Source organism: Felis catus, chromosome X (genome assembly GCF_018350175.1).
Source record: "Felis catus isolate Fca126 chromosome X, F.catus_Fca126_mat1.0, whole genome shotgun sequence".
NCBI lineage: Eukaryota > Metazoa > Chordata > Mammalia > Carnivora > Felidae > Felis > Felis catus.
In genome coordinates this window covers 73,096,485-73,115,300 of record NC_058386.1, presented here as the reverse complement: position 1 = coordinate 73,115,300, position 18,816 = coordinate 73,096,485, and the positions used below count along the sequence as shown (strand labels likewise).

The 18,816-nt window shown below is 38.9% G+C and overlaps 1 pseudogene; it reads left to right on the top strand.

Annotated features, from left to right (window-relative positions):
• Window positions 1–1,807: 1,807 nt before the first annotated feature.
• Window positions 1,808–18,232, top strand: LOC101100285 (annotated as a pseudogene).
• Window positions 18,233–18,816: the final 584 nt, after the last annotated feature.

The following is an 18,816-nucleotide window of genomic DNA, read 5'->3' as shown; positions in this document are numbered from 1 at the left end:
TCTCTTGCAGGGCTGGTTTAGTGGTGACAAATTCCTTCAGTTTTTGTTTGTTTTGGAAGACCTTTATCTCTCCTTCTATTCTAAATGACAGACTTGCTGGATAAAGGATTCCCGGCTGCATAGTTTTTCTGTTCAACACATTGAAGATCTCCTGCCAATCCTTCCTGGCCTTCCCAGTTTCAAAAGAGAGATCAGTCACGAGTCTTATAGGTCTCCCTTTATATGTGAGGGCACGTTTATCCCTTGCTGCTTTCAGAATTTTCTCTTTATCCTTGTATTTTGCCAGTTTCACTATGATATGTCGTGCAGAAGATCGATTCAAGTTATGTCTGAAGGGAGTTCTCTGTGCCTCTTGGATTTCAATGCTTTTTTTCCTTCCCCAGTTCAGGGAAGTTCTCAGCTATAATTTCTTCAAGTACCCCTTCAGCACCTTTTCCTCTCTCTTCCTCCTCTGGGATACCAATTATGCGTATATTATTTCTTTTTAGTGTATCACTTAGTTCTCTAATTTTCCCCTCATACTCCTGGGTTTTTTTATCTCTCTTTTTCTCAGCTTCCTCTTTTTCCATAACTTTATCTTCTAGTTCACCTATTCTCTCCTCTGCCTCATCAATCCGAGCCGTCGTGTTTTCCATTTTGTTTTGCATTTCGTTTAAAGCGCTTTTCAGCTCCTCGTGACTATTCCTTAGTCCCTTGATCTCTGTAGCAAGAGATTCTCTGCTGTCCTCTATACTGTTTTCAAGCCCAGCGATTAATTTTATGACTATTATTCTAAATTCACTTTCTCGTATATTGTTTAAATCCTTTTTGATCAGTTCATTAGGTGTTGTAATTTCCTCGAGATTCTTTTGAGGGGAATTCTTCCGTTTGGTCATTTTGGATAGTCCCTGGCATGGTGAGGACCTGCAGGGCACTTCCTCTGTGCTGTGGTGTATAACTGGAGTTGGTGGGCGGAGTCGCAGTCAGACCTGAAGAGTGCCCCCAGCCCACCGCTGGGGCCACAGTCAGACTGGTGTGTGCCTTCTCTTCCCCTCTCCTAGGGGCGGGATTGACTGTGGGGTGGCGTGGCCCATATGGGCTACTTGCACACTGCCAGGCTTGTGGCCCTGGGGATCTCACGTATTAGCTGGGGTGGGTAGGCAAGTTGCACGGGGGCAGGAGGGGCAGGCTTAGCTCACTTCTCCTTAGGTGATCCACTTCAGGAGGGACCCTGTGGCAGCGGGAGGGAGTCAGATCTGCTCCCGGAGGTTTGGCTCTGCAGAAGCACAGAGTTGGGTGTTTGCGCAGAGTGAGCAAGTTCCCTGGCAGGAACTGGTTCCCTTTGGGATTTTGGCTGGGGGATGGGCGAGGGAGATGGCGCTGGGGAGCGCCTTTATTCCCCACCAAACTGAGCTCTGTCGTCTGGGTGCTCTGCAGCTCTCCCTCCCTTTGTCCTCCAGCCTTCCCACTTTCTGAGCAGAGCTGTTAACTTACGACCTCCCAGACGCTGTCACGCTTGGTGTCGGAACACAGTCAGTTCGGCCCCTCTGCTTTTGACAGCCAGACTCGGGGGCTCTGCTTGGCCTGCAGGCTGCCCCTTCTCCCCAGCTCCCTCCCGCCAGTCCGTGGAGCGCGCACTGCCTCGCTGCCCTTCCTACCCTCTTCCGTGGGCCTCTCGTCTGCGCTTGGCTCCAGAGACTCCGTTCTGCTAATCATCTGGCGGTTTTCTGGGTTATTTAGGCAGGTGTAGGTGGAATCTAAGTGATCAGCAGGACGCGCGGTGAGCCCAGCGTCCTCCTATGCCACCATCTTCCAACCCTCCTCGAAAATGTCAGCTACTTCTGACATCAGGGGGATCATCTGCTCCCGGACCACCACTGACCACAGGTACCTGAAACTGTTGAGCTCCCCTGAGCTTGTCGCTTTCTCGCAGGCTCTGGAGGTGGTAAGTCCCTCCTGGAGCCTAGCTCTGCAGCTGCTCTGTGAGACGCTTTCAGACAGCAGGCATTTCCTTTCCTGGGCTGGGTCTGGAGTCAGACTGGGTGCACCCGCGAAACCGAGGGAGTCCGAGGTCGAATGGCAGCTCCAAGAAGAATTCTTAAACAAAATGTTGAAATAATCTTCCTCATATACGAGTGTTAGAGGTTAAAATTAACACACTATTTTGATAAAATGAGAACAATTGGATGAAGTAAAAATAAATAATCTCATGTATGTATTGCAAAAAATAATTTTGAAATGTGACTGAAAGGAATATGAATTAATAGTGCTTTTTCATTTCACACAATATGATTGGAATCTTTATGGTTATCTATTGTTTATCTAATGCTGCCATCTAGTGTACGTATGAAACTGAGATTAAAATTTCTTCTAGGCATTTCAGTGCTTATTAAAGATTTTACACACGAAAAAATATATATCTTTAAAAGATTCTCATATATTTTATCTTGAAGAATAAAGTTAAAGGAAGAATTGAGTGAAAAAGATAAATAAAATAACTGGCTTTACTTTGGGAAAAATACCTTTATAAGGTGATATTCTTTTAGTCTAGCTATTTTATTTTTTTAATTTTTTAATGTTTATTTTTTGAGAGAGAGAGAGTCAGAGCACGAGCAGGGGAGGGACATAGATAGAGGGAGACACAGAATCAGAAGCAGGCTTCAGGCCCTGAGCTGTCAGCACAGAGCCCGAAAAGGAGCTCAAACCCATGAACCATGAGCACATGACCTGCCTGCAGTAGGACACTTAACCAATGAGCTACCCAGGATCCCCAACTGTTTTATTTTTCTTGAATTTCATTTCAGTAATTAACTATTACTTTCTAAAAGTACAGCTATAACTTTTATTTCATAAAGTGAGGCTTATTTTTGTGCTGTAATAAATGTGAAATTACTTTTGTACTTTCCTGTATTAATAATAATTGTATGACTGAGGCTTAATGTACCATATGTAAAATTTAAGTATTATAAACATACATTTTGAAGCATATATTTTAATTTATTATAGAATTAGCTAACTCTTATTATAGGCTATAAAAAGCATACTGCCCTTTTTAATAGTTATATGTAAATGCTGTTCATATAATTATTACACTTTCTCAATTTTATACAGACGAATGTTGGTTATATTTGCTTTAGTTCATTGCATTTATAACACATCATATTAATGGCACCTGAAATTCATTGTAACACACAAACAACATAGTTGTTACTAGCATCAACTTATTTTTACTTTTTACTTAGTACTTTTCATTGGGTAATATAAATTTAATAAACTATAGCATTATATAGTGTAAAAATCACGGGCAAATTATAGACAGGAATTATGGATTTAAATCCTGGATCTCCTACTTGCAAAATTCTGAACTAACTGTACCTTAAACTCACTGTACCTGAAACTATAGGAATTCAAAAGACCCCCAAAGAATTGAACCAGAGTAACCTGACAGACATAATATTTCTCCTTGGTTTAATAATTTTATTAAAAATATAAGTTCAGTTCTCAGCCAAAGTTTGGTTATCTGCATTTACTAAATAGGTACCAGAGTCTATGAAACATCAGGTAGGTGCAAAAAACTGCTTTCTCAAAAGTTATATGAAAAGACATTGAACTATACAAAGCCTAAAACATTAGAATGGTTTTGAAAACACTATAACTGTTATAAAATTGCAAGCCATTGTAGCCAATGTACTGATATATTTGTAACAATTGATTTTGGGCGGGCAAATAGCCTTGATTTGTAGTATTTCAAGATTTTTGTGCTAAAATACTACCATGGTAATTTAAGTTAGCAACGTTATATCAGCTACCTTGCAAATTTCCAGAACATTAACAATTGGCCCCGTAAGTCATTACAAACAAGTTCCAGCATAACATTATTTCCACTTGGATATCTTTCTGTCATGTTATTCTTTCATTAGTATTGTATGTAGTTCTTTTTTTAAAGTTTATTTTGAAGGGGAGCAGCAGATGGGGTGGGGGAGAGAATCCCAAGCAGGCTCTGCGTTGTCAGTGCAAAACCTGAAATGGAGTTTGATCTCACAAACCATGAGATAATGACCTGCACCAAAATCAAGAGTTGGACACTTAACCATCCAAGCCACCCAGGCACCCCTTTCGTTAATATTGTATGTAGTTCTGAGTCTCAGAATCAAGATGCTATGATTCTTGGGGTGACTAAGGTAAATTGGTATTCAACATTGATTCTTTCATCCTGTTATAATGAAAAAGCTTAGGAAACTGAAAAGTACATTTTTCAAACTACCTTGCTGCTAGAGTTTGGGATGTGATTATATTTGGCTCATCAAATACATTTGCATGAGATTACAAAGCAAAAGAATTTTGTTCCTCTACATCCATGTTAACAGAGGTACCAGTATGAGGTTACCAGCTTCCTGGTTATCCATAGACAGATGGAGTTTGGGGATTTTATTATCTTTGTGTGTATTATAGTGAGCATGTAGTGGTTTCAGAACCCAGAGCATTTGCAGTGTCTTCATGGTTGTGCAGGATTCTCTCTTCTAATGGTTTCCTTATAATGGAAGCTTCTGGATTGTGGCAGTGTCATTGTGTAACTTAGCAGGAAGATTTTTGACTCTAGAGTTTCCCTATTGATCTGGGCACTCTAATCATAAAAATCTCTTAGAAGTCCTTTAAAAATGCTATACTTATTCATATCTTTATAGTTTTGCTTAGCTGTCGTAATTACACATGGCTTATTCAGTTACTGCCCTATTCAATTTGTCCCCATTATTGCTAAGATTTAAAAACTATACACATTTTTTTAGTTTTTATTTGCATTCTTTAGTTCACTTTATTTTGCCTTCTACTCTGACTACTCCACCAAAATTTATTTTTCTAAAGTCATCAAGGATATTTGTGTTACCAAATCTAAATTTTTTTAATGTTTATTTATTTTTGAAACAGACACAGAGTGCAAGCAGGGGAGGGGCAGAGAGGGGGGGAGACACAAAATCTGAAACTGGCTCCAAGCTCTGAGCTGTCAGCACAGAGCCTGATGTAGGGCTCGAACCCACAAACTGTGAGATCGTGACTTGAGCCGAAGTCGGAGGCACAACTGAGCCATCCAGGCACCCCTGTGTTACCAAATATAAAGGATACATTCTAGATCTCATACAAGGAAAATATGGTCTAAACATAAAGCCAAGGGTATGACTAAAATCATTTGTTAAGACTTCGAAAAGTTCTAAGGTTGGGTTTCAGTATATAGTGCAGTCTGATAAAAAGCCTTCTAAAGAGTTTAAGGGTGTGCCTCTTAGATTTTATCAAACAATAGTGTTTTCAGGAAGTTTCAGGGTGTGACTCTCAGCAATTTCAATAGAAATCCAAAGTACAGAGTGCATATTTTAAGGAAATTTGTGGGCATGGCATTAGTGTAATGAAGTGAACCCCAATGGGACTTGAGGGACACTCACAAAGTGTTAAAGATAAGTACATTCACAGAAACACTGCCAGTTTGAACTGACATGGCCAGAGACAAGTAGGAAATATATATATATATATATATATATATATATATATATATATATATCCTTTTGACCACTAGATACTACTGATGGAAAGCAAACTGAAAAAAAAAAAAAACCAAGAAAACAAAACACTCAACTGCAAACATGTACTACCTTTCATGAAGATGGAAGGGTGATTCTGAGAGCATAACCAGGAGACCAGGGAGACAGGAAATTATTGCTAGGCAGGCATAGGATGGTGTGGAACCTCAAGTATCTGACTGGCTGGATTTTAGAATTGTTATGGCTATTGTGCCTCTAATTTCCCCTTTTGTGAAGAGGACCATCTATATAGCCCTTATGCTATTACTGTCCCACTATTGTATGGTGGTGATGTGAGAGATAGATAACTTGTTCCTTTCATTCCCAAGTCTTCAGATGGAAAAGAAATGTACTTGAGGTTCTCTGCTTATTAAAATATATGAGGAGCTTCATCCACAACATAACCTAATTTGGATGATGACATCGTGAACTTTGAACTGATTCTGTAATAGCATGATGCTTTTGGGTACCTTTCTATCATAAGCTAAACTCCAAGACCTGACTTTTACTTCCCACCTGCTTGTACTCACTGACCTTTGTCCCACATTTTCCCTTAAGCTCTTCTTTCCAGCTAATATCTTAGCTCAGGCAAATGGAAAGTGAAACTGCCCCTAAATTGATAGCAATTGCCCTGACAATGCCTCCATCCAGCCCAGACCACCCAGACCAGTTTGCACTTATCACCTGTGTATGCATGTACAAATAGACCATTAAGTGACCTCTAGAATGACTGAAAACTACCTTTACCTCATGATAATACTAAAATATCTGCCCAAGGAGGAGCATAAGCCTCATTTACATAACATACAATGTGTGTATAGGCATGTATCATTAAGACACATGCTTGACCTTATGCCCGCCTCTATGTACCATGACGAGGCTTCCCGATCTAATTTTTTATCTTAACCCTAAATTTAAAAAAAAAGCCACTCATCCTTGTTTGGGGAGTCACAGCTTTGGAAGTCATTCTCTGTGATCTCCGTATTTGCTGCAAATGAAGTTTTCTTTGTGAGACAGCTCAACCTGGTGAGGTTTCTGATTTGCCAAGGAACAAACTCACATTGGTTTAGTTACATTAAGAAAGGATGAATATATTTTACCAACAAGAAGGACAAATATTTTTTTCCAGAAGAATTTGACACTGATACTTTTAAAATATATCAACAAGTTCTTTGATACTCCTTTCTTCAAGATGTACAAACTAATTCCCCTCCACTGAATGTGTTCTGGATTTAGTAAATCACTTCTAATGAATGGAATAAATAAAAGTGATGGTAGATGGCTTCAGAAACTAAGTGATAAAAGGCATTATAATTGCATTTCTGCTCTTTTTTCTTAGATTATTATCTCTGGGGGAAGTTTCCTACTGTTTCCAGAAGATGCTGACATGGAAAGTGACTAGGTTCATGATGCCATAAAAAAAAATGTTATAGACCAGGAAGCTTAAACAATACACATTTATTTCTCACAATTTTGGAGGCTGGGAAGTCCAAGATAAAGGTGTTGGATAATTTGCTTTCTAGGGAGATCTGTTTTCCTTATTATGTCTTCACATGGCAGAGAAATAGGGATTGAGGGTGACTATAAGAGCACTAATGAATCCCATCATAAGAGCTTGCACCCTTATGACCTAATTATCACCTACAGTTCTCATCTCCAAATACCATTATATTGGGGATTAGGACTTCAACATATGAATTTGGGGATACACAAACATGCAGTCCATACCATAGAGGAAATGAGGCCTCCGGCTAACAATCCCAAAGGAATTTAAGCATCCTGACAACAGCCCTGTGAGTGAGCCAACTTAGAAGTGGATCCTCCCCTTCCAGTCAAATTTTCAGAAGACTGCAGCCCAGACTGAGAGCTTAATTGAAGCCTCATGAGAGACTATGAACCTGAAAGATCCAGCTAAACTGCTCTCAGATTTTCAACCATTAGCAAATGTGCGAGATAATAAATGTTTGTTGTTTTGAGCTGATAAATTTTGGGTAAATTTTGACATGAGTAAATTACTATGATAGAAATTTTGCTTTAAGCATAATTAGTTAATTTCATTTTCTTGAAACGTTCAATTGGTTTCTAGATATCACACTCATGGTTTTCTCTTCCCACTCTGGGTACTTATTTTCAGATGAATTTAACATTCCATTATCAATTTATAAATATTTGAACTTGAGTTCATCTTAACTCCACTAGTCCTTTTTAAAATGTTTCTGTATACATCCAAACCCTAAGTGGTCTCCTGTAGACTTATGGCTTTAAATATAACCTTTATGAAGATTACTTTGTAATTTATAAATCAGCCCACATCTCTCCCCTGATCTCCAGACCCATGTGTCTCTTTGATATTTTTACTTCTGAAAACCAAAAGTTAGTTTGAAGTATTATATATATATATATATATATATATATATATATGTATATATATATACATATATATATAGTTATATATATATCTACATATAATTATATATATATAAATATATATATAGTTAAACTATATATATATATATATAGATTTTTTCCAATATATGAAGTTTATTGTCAAATTGGTTTCCAATACAACACCCAGTGTTCATCCCAAAAGGTGCCCTCCTCAATACCCATCACCCACCCTCCCCAACCTCCCACCCCCCATAAACCCTCAGTATGTTCTCAGTTTTTAAATTTTTCTTTTTAACGTTTTATTTCTTTTTGAGACAGAGAGAGACAGAGCATGAATGAGGGAGGGTCAGAGAGAAAGGGAGACACAGAATCCGAAACAGGCTTCAGGTTCTGAGCTGTCAGCACAGAGCCTGACACGGGGCTCGAACTCAAAGACCGTGAGATCATGACCTGAGCCTAAGTCGGACTCTTGACAAACTGAGCCACCCAGGAGCTCCTGTTCTCAGTTTTTATGAGTCTCTTATGCTTTGGCTCTCTTCCACTTTAACCTCTTTTTTTTTTCTTCCCCTCCCCCATGGGTTTCTATTAAATTTCTCAGGATCCACATAAGAGTGAAACCATATAGTATCTGTCTTTCTCTGTATGGCTTCTTTCACTTAGCATCACACTCTCCAGTTCCATCCATGTTGCTACAAAGGGCCATATTTCATTCTTTCTCATTGCCACGTAGTACTCCATTGTGTATATAAACCACAATTTCTTTATCCATTCATCAGTTGATGGACATTTAAGCTCTTTACATAATTTGGCTATTATTGAGAGAGCTGCTATAAACATCGGGGTACAAGTGCCCCTATGCATCAGTACTCCTGTATCCCTTGGGTAAATTCCTAGCAGTGCTATTGCTGGGTCGTAGGGTAGGTCTATTTTTAATTTTCTGAGGAACCTCCACACTGCTTTCCGGAGTGGCTGCACCAATTTGCATTCCCACCAACAGTGCAAGAGGGTTCCCGTTTCTCCACATCCTCTCCAGCATCTATAGTCTCCTGATTTGTTCATTTTGGCCACTCTGACTGGCATGAGGTGATATCTGAGTGTGGTTTTGATTTGTATTTCCCTGATAAGGAGCGATGTTGAGCATCTTTTCATATGCTTGTTGCCTATCCGGATGGCTTCTTTAGAGAAGTGTCTATTCATGTTTTCTGCCCATTTCTTCACTGGGTTATTTGTTTTTCGGGTGTGGAGTTTGTTGAGATCTTTATAGATTTTGGATACTAGCCCTTTGTCCAATATGTCATTTGCAAATATCTTTTCCCATTCTGTTGGTTACCTTTTAGTTTTGTTGGTTGTTTCCTTTGCTGTGCAGAAGCTTTTTATCATCATAAGGTCCCAGTAGTTCATTTTTGCTTTTAATTCCCTTGCCTTTGGGGATGTGTCAAGTAAGAAACTGCTACGGCTGAGGTCAGAGAGGTCTTTTCCTGCTTTCTTCTCTACGGTTTTGATGGTTTCCTGTTTCACATGCAGGTCCTTTATCCATTTTAGGTTTATTTTTGTGAATGGTGTGAGAAAGTGGTCTAGTTTCAATTTTCTTCATGTTGCTGTCCAGTTCTCCCAGAACCATTTGTTAAAGAGACTGTCCTTGTTCCATTGGATGTTCTTTCCTGCTTTGTCAAAGATGAGTTGGCCATACATTTGTGGGTCTAGTTCTGAGGTTTCTATTCTATTCCATTGGTCTCTGTGTCTGTTTTTGTGCCAATACCATGCTGTCTTGATGATGACAGCTTTGTAGTAGAGGCTAAAGTCTGGGATTGTGATGCCTCCTGCTTTGGTCTTCTTCAAAATTCCTTTGGCTATTCAGGGCCTTTTGTGGTTCCATATGAATTTTAGGATTGCTTGTTCTAGTTTCGAGAAGAATGCTGGTGCAATTTTGATTGGGATTGCATTGAATGTATAGATAGCTTTGGGTAGTATTGACATTTTGACAATATTTATTCTTTCAATCCATGAGCAGGGAATGTCTTTCCATTTCTTTATATCTCCTTCAATTACCTTCATAAGCTTTCTATAGTTTTCAGCATACAGATCTTGTACATCTTGGTTAGATTTATTCCTAGGTATTTTATGGTTCTTGGTGCAATTGTGAATGGGATCAGTTTCTTTATTTGTCTTTGTGTTGCTTCATTATTAGTATATAAGAATGCAACTGATTTCTGTACATTGATTTTGTATCCTGCAACTTTCCTGAATTCATGTATCAGTTCTAGCAGACTTCTGGTGGAGTCTATCAGATTTTCCACGTATAATCATGTCACCTGCAAAAAGTGAAAGCTTGACTTCATCTTTGCCAATTTGGATGCCTTTGATTTCCTTTTGTTGTCTGATTGCTGATGCTAGCACTTCCAACACTATGTTAAACAACAGCGGTGAGAGTGGACATCCCTGGTGTGTTCCTGACCTCAGGGGGAAAGCTCTCAATTTTTCCCCATTGAGGATGATGTTAGCTGTGGGCTTTTCATAAATGGCTTTGTTGATCTTTAAGTATGTTCCTTCTATCCCAACTTTCTCATGGGTTTTTATTAAGAAAGGGTGCTGAATTTTGTCAAAGGCCTTTTCTTCATCGATTGACAGGATCATATGGTTCTTATCTTTCCTTTGATTAATGTGATGTATCACGTTGATTGATTTGCGAATGTTGAACCAGCCCTGCATCCCAGGAATGAATCTCAGTTGATCATGGTGAATCATTATTTTTATATGCTGTTGAATTCTATTGGCTAGTATCTTATTGAGAATATTTGTATCCATATTCATCAGGGATATTGGTCTGTAGTTTTCTTTCTTACTGGGTCTCTGTCTGGTTCAGGAATCAAAGTAATACTGGCTTCACAGAATGAGTCTGGAAGTTTTCCTTCCCTTTCTATTTCTTGGAATAGCTTGAGAAGGATAGGTATTATCTCTGCTTTAAACGTCTGGTAGAACTCCCCTGGGAAGCCATCTGGTCCTGGACTCATTTCTTGGGAGATTTTTGATAACCGATTCAATTTCTTCGCTGGTTATGGGTCTGTTCAAGCTTTCTATTTCCTCCTGATTGAGTTTTGGAAGTGTGTGGGTGTTTAAGAATTTGTCCATTTCTTCCAGGTTGTCCAGTTTGTTGGCATATAATTTTTCATAGTATTCTCTGATAATTGCTTGTATCTCTGAGGGATTGGTTGTAATAATTCCATTCTCATTCATGATTTTATCTATTTGGGTCATCTCCCTTTTCTTTTTGAGAAGCCTGGCTAGAGGTTTGTCAATTTTGTTTAGTTTTTCAAAGAACAACTCTTGGTTTCGTTGATCTGCTCTACAGTTTTTTTAGATTCTATATTGTTTATTTCTGCTCTGATCTTTATTGTTTCTCTTTTTCTGCTGGATTTAGGCTGTCTTTGCTGTTCTGCTTCTATTTCCTTTAGGTGTGCTGTTAGATTTTGTATTTGGGATTTTTCTTGTTTCTTGAGATAGGCCTGGATTGCGATGTATTTTCCTCTCAGGACTTCCTTCACTGCATCCCAAAGCATTTGGATTGTTGTATTTTCATATTCATTTGTTTCCATATATCTTTTAATTTCTTCTCTAATGACCTGGTTGACCCATTCATACTTTAGCAGGGTGTTTTTTAACCTCCATGCTTTTGGAGGTTTTCCAGACTTTTTACTGTGGTTGATTTCAAGCTTCATCACATTGTGGTCTAAGAGTATGCATGGTATGTTTTCAATTCTTGTATACTTATGAAGAGCTGTTTTGTGACCCATTATGTGATCTATGTTGGAGAAGGTTCCATGTGCACTCGAGAAGAAAGTATATTCTGTTGCTTTGGGATGCAGAGTTCTAAATATATCTGTGAAGTCCATCTGATCCAATGTATCATTCAAGGCCCTTGTTTCTTTATTGACGGTGTTTCTACATGATGTATCCATTTCTATAAGTGGAGTGTTAAAGTCCCCTGCAATTACCACATTCTTATCAATAAGTTTGCTTATGTTTGTGAGTGATTGTTTTATATATTTGGGGGCTCCCGTATTCGGCGCATAGATATTTATATTTGTTAGCTCTTCCTGATGTATAGACCCTGTGATTAATATATAATGCCCTTCTATATCTCTTGTTACAGCCTTTAATTTAAAGTCTAGTTTGTCTGATATAAGTATGGCTACTCCAGCTTTCTTTTGACTTCCAGTGGTATGATAAATAGTTCTGCATCCCCTCACTCTCAATCTGAAGGTGTCCTCAGGTCAAAAATGAGTCTCTTGTGGATAGCAAATAGATGGGTCTTGTTTTTTTTATCCCTTCTGAAACCCTATGTCTTTTGGTTGTGCATTTAAGCCATTTACATTCAGTGTTATTCTAGAAAAATATGGGTTTAGAGTCATTGTGATGTCCGTAGGTTTCATGCTTGTAGCGATGTCTCTGGTACTTTGTCTCACAGGATCCCCCTTAGGATCTCTTGTAGGGCTGGTTTAGTGGTGACAAATTGCTTCAGTTTTTGTTTGTTTGGGAAGACCTTTGTCTCTCCTTCTATTCTAAATGACAGACTTGCTGGATAAAGGATTCTCGGCTGCATATTTTTTCTGTTCATCACATTTGAAGATCTCCTGCCATTCCTTTCTGGTCTGCCAAGTTTCAGTAGAGAGACAAGTCACTAGTCTTATCAGTCTCCCTTTATATGTTAGAGCACGTTTATCTCTAGCTGTTTTCACAGTTTTCTCTTTATCCTTGTATTTTGCCAGTTTCACTATGATGTGTCGTGCAGAAGATCGATTCAAGTTACGTCTGAAGGGAGTTCTCTGTGCCTCTTGGATTTCAATGCCTTTTTCCTTCCCCAGATCAGGGAAGTTCTCAGCTATGATTTCTTTAAGTACCCCTTCAGCACCTTTCCCTCTCTCTTCCTCCTCTGGAATCCCAATTTTGCATATATTATTTCTCTTTAATGCATCACTTAGTTCTCTAATTTTCCCCTCATACTCCTGGATTTTTTTATCTCTCTTTTTCTCAGCTTCTTCTTTTTCCATAATTTTATCTTCTAGTTCACCTATTCTCTCCTCTGCCTCTTCAATCCGAGCCATAGTTGTCTCCATTTTATTTTGCAGCTCATTAATATCATTTTTTAGCTCCTCTTGGCTCTTCCTTAGTCCCTTGATCCCTGTAGTAAGAGATTCTCTGTTGTCTTTTATACTGTTTTCGAGCCCAGTGATAATTTTATGACTATCTAAATTCACTTTCTGTTATATTGTTTTATTCATTTTTGATCTGTTTGTTAGTTGTTGTTATTTTCTGGACGTTTTTCTGAGGGGAATTCTTCTGTTTGGTCATTTTGGATAGTCACTTGAGTGGTGTGGGACTTTGGGGCACTTCCATTGTGCTATCTTGAATAACTAGCATTGGTGGGCGGGGCCTTAGTCAGACCTGATGTCTGCCCCTAACCCACCGCTGGGGCCACAGTCAGACTGGTGTGTGCCTTCTCTTCCCCTCCCCTAGGGGCGGGTTCACTGTGGGGTGATACGTCCTGGCTGGGCTACTTGCACACTGCCAGGCTCATGGTGCTGGGGATCTGGCTTATTAGCTGGGGTGGATCGGCAAGGTGCATGGGGGCTGGAGGGGCAGGCTCAGCTCTCTTTTCCTTTGGAGATCCGCTTCAGGAGAGGCCCCGCAGCACCAAGAGGGAGTCACACCCACCTGAGGGATGGATAGGCAGAAGCACAGTTTTGGGTGTTTGCGTGGTGCAAGCAAGTTCCCTGGAAATTAACTGGTTCCCTTTGGGATTTTGGCTGGGGGATGTGCGAGGGAGATGGCTCTGGTGAGCTTCTTTGTTCCCTGCCAAGCTGAACTCTGTCATCTGGGCTCAACAACTCTCCCTTCCATTGTCCTCCAGCACTCCCATTCTCTGAGCAGAGCTGTTAGCTTATAACCTTCCAGATGTCAAGTCCCTCTTGCTGTCGGAACACACTCCCTCCAGCCCCTCTGCTTTTGCAAGCCAAACTCGGGGGCTCTGCCTGGCTGGTGGGCTGCAACTCCACCCTGCCTCCCTCCTGCCAGTCCCTGCAGCGCACACCACCTCTCCACCCTTCCTACCCTCTTCTGTGGGCCTCTCGTCTGCGCTTGGCTCCAGAGAATCAACTCTGCTAGTCTTCTGGCAGTTTTCTGAGTTTTTTAGGCAGGGGTACGTGGAATCTAAGTGATCAGCAGGATGTGCCATGAGCCCAGTGTCCTCCTACGCCGCCATCTTCCCAGGATCCCTATATATATATATATAGTTAAATATATTGATTGATTGATTGATTGATTGATTTAGAGGGTGGGAGGGCAGAGAGATAGGGGAGAAAGAATCCCAATAGGCTTCGCGCTGTCAGCACAGAGCCCAATGCAGGGATCAATCACATGAACCCTGAGACCATTACCTGAGCGAAAACTGAGAGTCAGATACCCAAATTACTGAGGCACCTAGGCACCCCTGATGTATTTTAAGTTGATGTTTTGTGGAATAAATGTGAGTCAAGTGTAGACTCACCTTTTAATGACATTTTTAGACCATATAATTGTGTACAGTTGAAGTTCATGTTGATCAAATTCAAGAATATGAAATTCAGTAACTTTGTTCACAAAGCATGTTATTTGTTAGGACAACAAATTAGTCCTCTGGGTTTACTGGCCACATGCATGCATGAGCCTGTATCTTGCTCATAATTATTTAATTAAACTTTGGTATAATTAATTTTTTATAATAAATTCTTAACATTGAGGGCTTAAGGCTAGTGAGTGTTATTAACTGAAATTGAAATTAATGTATTATTTCCCTTTTTCAATTTTTATTCACAATCTGTGTACTAGTGATTTGTTGATTGGATTAAATTTGTGATAACCATTAAAATAATTCAGCTTGTAGTATTGCATTTGGTGATTAATATCGATAAAATTCCAAGAAGACTTTATTACCACTTTACAGATGAAAATATCACTATGATATGAGATATCAGTGCGGAACTCCCCCCAATGCCTTGTGTTTAGTCGTGAATAAAATATTTGAAACATTGAGATACACATTGGCAAGTCAAGATCAAAGTAGAACAGTATTCAAATGTTACAAAATGAGATGAGCAGTTACATAATGAGATATTTTAATTTGCCTTTTGCTTTTATTTCTCTCTCAGCAGGCTGACTGAAATTTATCTGGATTCTGGCTCTTATTAGTCTTAGAACATTCTTATGGGTGCTGATATTTTCCTTTTAGTCACAGTCTCTGAGCTCTGTTGATACATGAAAAGTAAAAATGGAAATAAAATCTTAAAATTTAAATTGAACCAAATTAGGACATTAATATATGAGTTAATATCATTCTAACATGGGAAATTTTATGTTCTCAACTTTTGAAAACTACTTAGAAATAACTAGTTTTGTTTTCTAATTTTCTGCAACTACCTCTATTTAAAATACCTGAACATTTTAAAATTAATTTTCATTTTTACTGAAGTGTAGTTGACACACAATATTACATTAGTTTCAGGTGTACAACATGTTGATTAGACAACTATATACATAATGCTATACTCACTATAATTGTAGCTAACATCTGTTACCAAAAATCATTATTACAACGCCATTGTCTATATTCCCTGTGTTGTAACTTCCATTCCCCTGACATATTCATTCCATATTTTAAGCTCATACATCCGACTCTTCTTTACCCATTTTGCCCATTCCTTCCCCCCCACCCTACAACCACCAATTTGTATGGGTCTATTTCTGCTTTTTTTTTTGTTTTGTTTTATTAACTTTGTTTTTTAGATTCCAAATATAAATGAAATCATTCAGTATTTGTCTTTCTCTGATTTATTTGATTTAGCATACTATCCTCTAGGTCGATCCATATTGTCACAAATGACAAGATCTAATTTTTTTATGTCTGAGTAAAATTCCTGTTTTGTTTTTGTGTGTGTGTGTGTGTGTGTGTGTGTCCATATATTTTTCAATCTATATCTTCTCAGGCAAGGAAAACAAACCAGAACATTTACAGCACTGAACATAAAGGACATACATGTATATAAATGGCTTGGCCAATGTGGGGGATAAGCTTAGGAATCCCCAGGCTTACACCAATGGGTTAACAAGGCATAAAGAAATCACTTGCTCACACCTGAGTTTGGGTAAACCAGATTGGCACCCCAAAATAGAGAGGGGGTGCAGAGTCCCCAGAATAGAGAGGGAGAGGCAAAGGCCTAAAATGGGAATAGCACAAAGGTGCCCAATACATAGGTATATGAAATAAAGAAGATTAGATATTCAGAGTGGAAGCACCCCCAATTTAGTACTATTGCAGAAAAGCTGCTTTCACAGGAGGATAGGGCCAAGTTAGTGAATTAGACTATTGGTGAATTGGACTATGGACTGCTTCACTGCAGGCAAAGCAGCCCAGAGTGGAAATGGTTAACAAAAGAAAATATGCCTTATTGACCCTGAGGTTATTTCCCCTATCTGTCTCATCCCCTAGGCTAGCTCAGATAAAACAGGCATGGAACCTCCTGTCTGCCTTTAACAACCATCTACCCATTTGCCCAGCGCCAGGATTTTGTTTTATATTGACCCAAACCCCAAACACTGTATATCTTCAAAACCCCCCTCTTCCCTCATGCCCCCAAGTTAATGTCCAGTTTCTTTGTCTCTTTGTACACTCCCATCACGTTTGTAAGCCTTCTGATCTGAATAAATATGAGGCAAGGGCCCTTATTTGGGGCTCTTGTCTTTTTCTGGACATTAGCCATCTCTTGCTTCAATCCTGCATCCTCTCTTTTGCTGGCCAAAGAAGAACTTTAGACTTAGAGTCTATGACAGGCCAAGCCTAGTGACCAATGATGGTGGTTAATGTGCATACTAAATAAGAGACCCAAATGTTGAAAGATGAATTCACAAAAAAAAAAGAGTTATACTATACATAAAATCAAGTAATATTTAAACCATGAAGAAAGTGGAATTTACAGAGAAACCCTGGGCTAATATCTGTATAACTATTTCCTGACAAAAGGAAACTGCAGGTCCAAGTCCTTTAGACCTCACTGAAAGGAAAATCTCTGAGAACAATTGTTGGTTTGAGAAGAGGGGTATAATTGAGTTTCTAAAGAGGATGACTACTCTTTTAAAGAAAATATTTCTATCTGATGGGGTCGAAGCTACAAGTTGATAAGAAACATATTGGTTAGATTTTGTCATTTGTACTTATTGTAAATATATACAGCCATTCTAAAATGCTCATAAAATTATACATAGTTTGTAAAAATGCAGTGAATAAGTGTAAGTAGCTGTGATATTATGATGAGTTAATAATAGTTAATAATGGTTTCCTGAGTAAAATAGGAACTAAATGAATTGGTAGAATGGAGTGACTTTCAATAAATGAAGAATGGCATCTTATGAATTGGTACAAAAGAGCATAATTGGAAATTGGAATGAAATATAATTATATTAGTCCATGTTGTATTAAAGAATGGTATTAAATACAATTAAAATTCAATAACCATAACATTTACTAAGTAGTGCCAAGGACAAGGAGTGGATCCTGTCACCAAGCTGTGCCACCTGATCAAGGACATGAAGATCAAGTCCCTGGAGGAGAGCTATCTCTTCTCCCTGCCTTTCAAGGAGTCTGAGAGCATTGACTTTTTCCTGATGCATCCCTCAAGGATGAAGCTTTAAAGATTAGGCTTGTGCAAAAGCAGATCCATGATGGCCAGTGGACCAGGTTCAAGGCACTTGTTGCCATTGGAGATTACAATAGGCATGTCGTTCTGAGTGTTAAGCGTTCCAAGGAGGTAGCCACTGCCATCCACGGGGCCATCAACCTGGCAAAGCTTTCCATTTATTGCATGTGTCAAGGCTACTGGGAGAACAACATAAACAAACCCCACACTGTCCCATGCAAGATGGACCAGCCACTGTGGTTCTGTGCCTGTGTGCTTCATCCCTGCCCCAGAGGTATTGGCATTGTGCCCAAGAAGCTACTGATGATGTCTGGTATTGACAATGGCTACACCTCGACCAGGGGCTGCACTGCCACCCTGGACAACTTCACCAAAGCCATTTGTGATGCCATGTCCAAAACCTACAGCAATCTCACACCTCACCTCTGGTAAAAGACTGTGTTCAACAAGTCTCCCTATCAGGAACTCAGTGACCATCTTGTAAAGACTCACACCAGAATCTCCGTGCAGAGGTCCCATGCTCCAGGTGTGTCCAACACAGATTTATACAAGAAAATTAAAGCGAAATAAAGCATCTTAAAAAAAGAAAAAAACAAACACAGCAAAACAAAACCATTTATTAAGTAGAATAATGCATTAATGCAACCATTGCATTAAGAGGCTTAATCATTATTCCCAATATTGAAGTTATTGATGAGTACAGTAGGAAAAATCACTTATAATAATATAGCTGAATTTATTGCAGATAAAATATGATCATAAAAATATTGCAAGCGCTTGTACAAAGGATGTGAAATCCAGAGAATAACTTAGATTGTTATTCATGTGTTGGATAACAATCTAAAATAAATTGAGTTTTGTATATTAATTGCCTTGCTAAGCTATAAATATAATTAGTAATGTAGCATAATGAATGCTATGATGTATAAAAATGTGTATTCTTTTCAAATGATTTTAAATCTTGAATTCCAATATACATAACATGCAGTGTTATATTAGTTTAAAACATACAATATCGTGATTCAACAATTCTATATATTGCCCAGTGTTTGTTAAGATAAATATACTCTTAATTTGATTCACTTATTTCCCCATGCCCTCACCCACCTCCTCTCTGGTAAAAATCTGTTTATTGTTAATATTTAAGAGCCTCC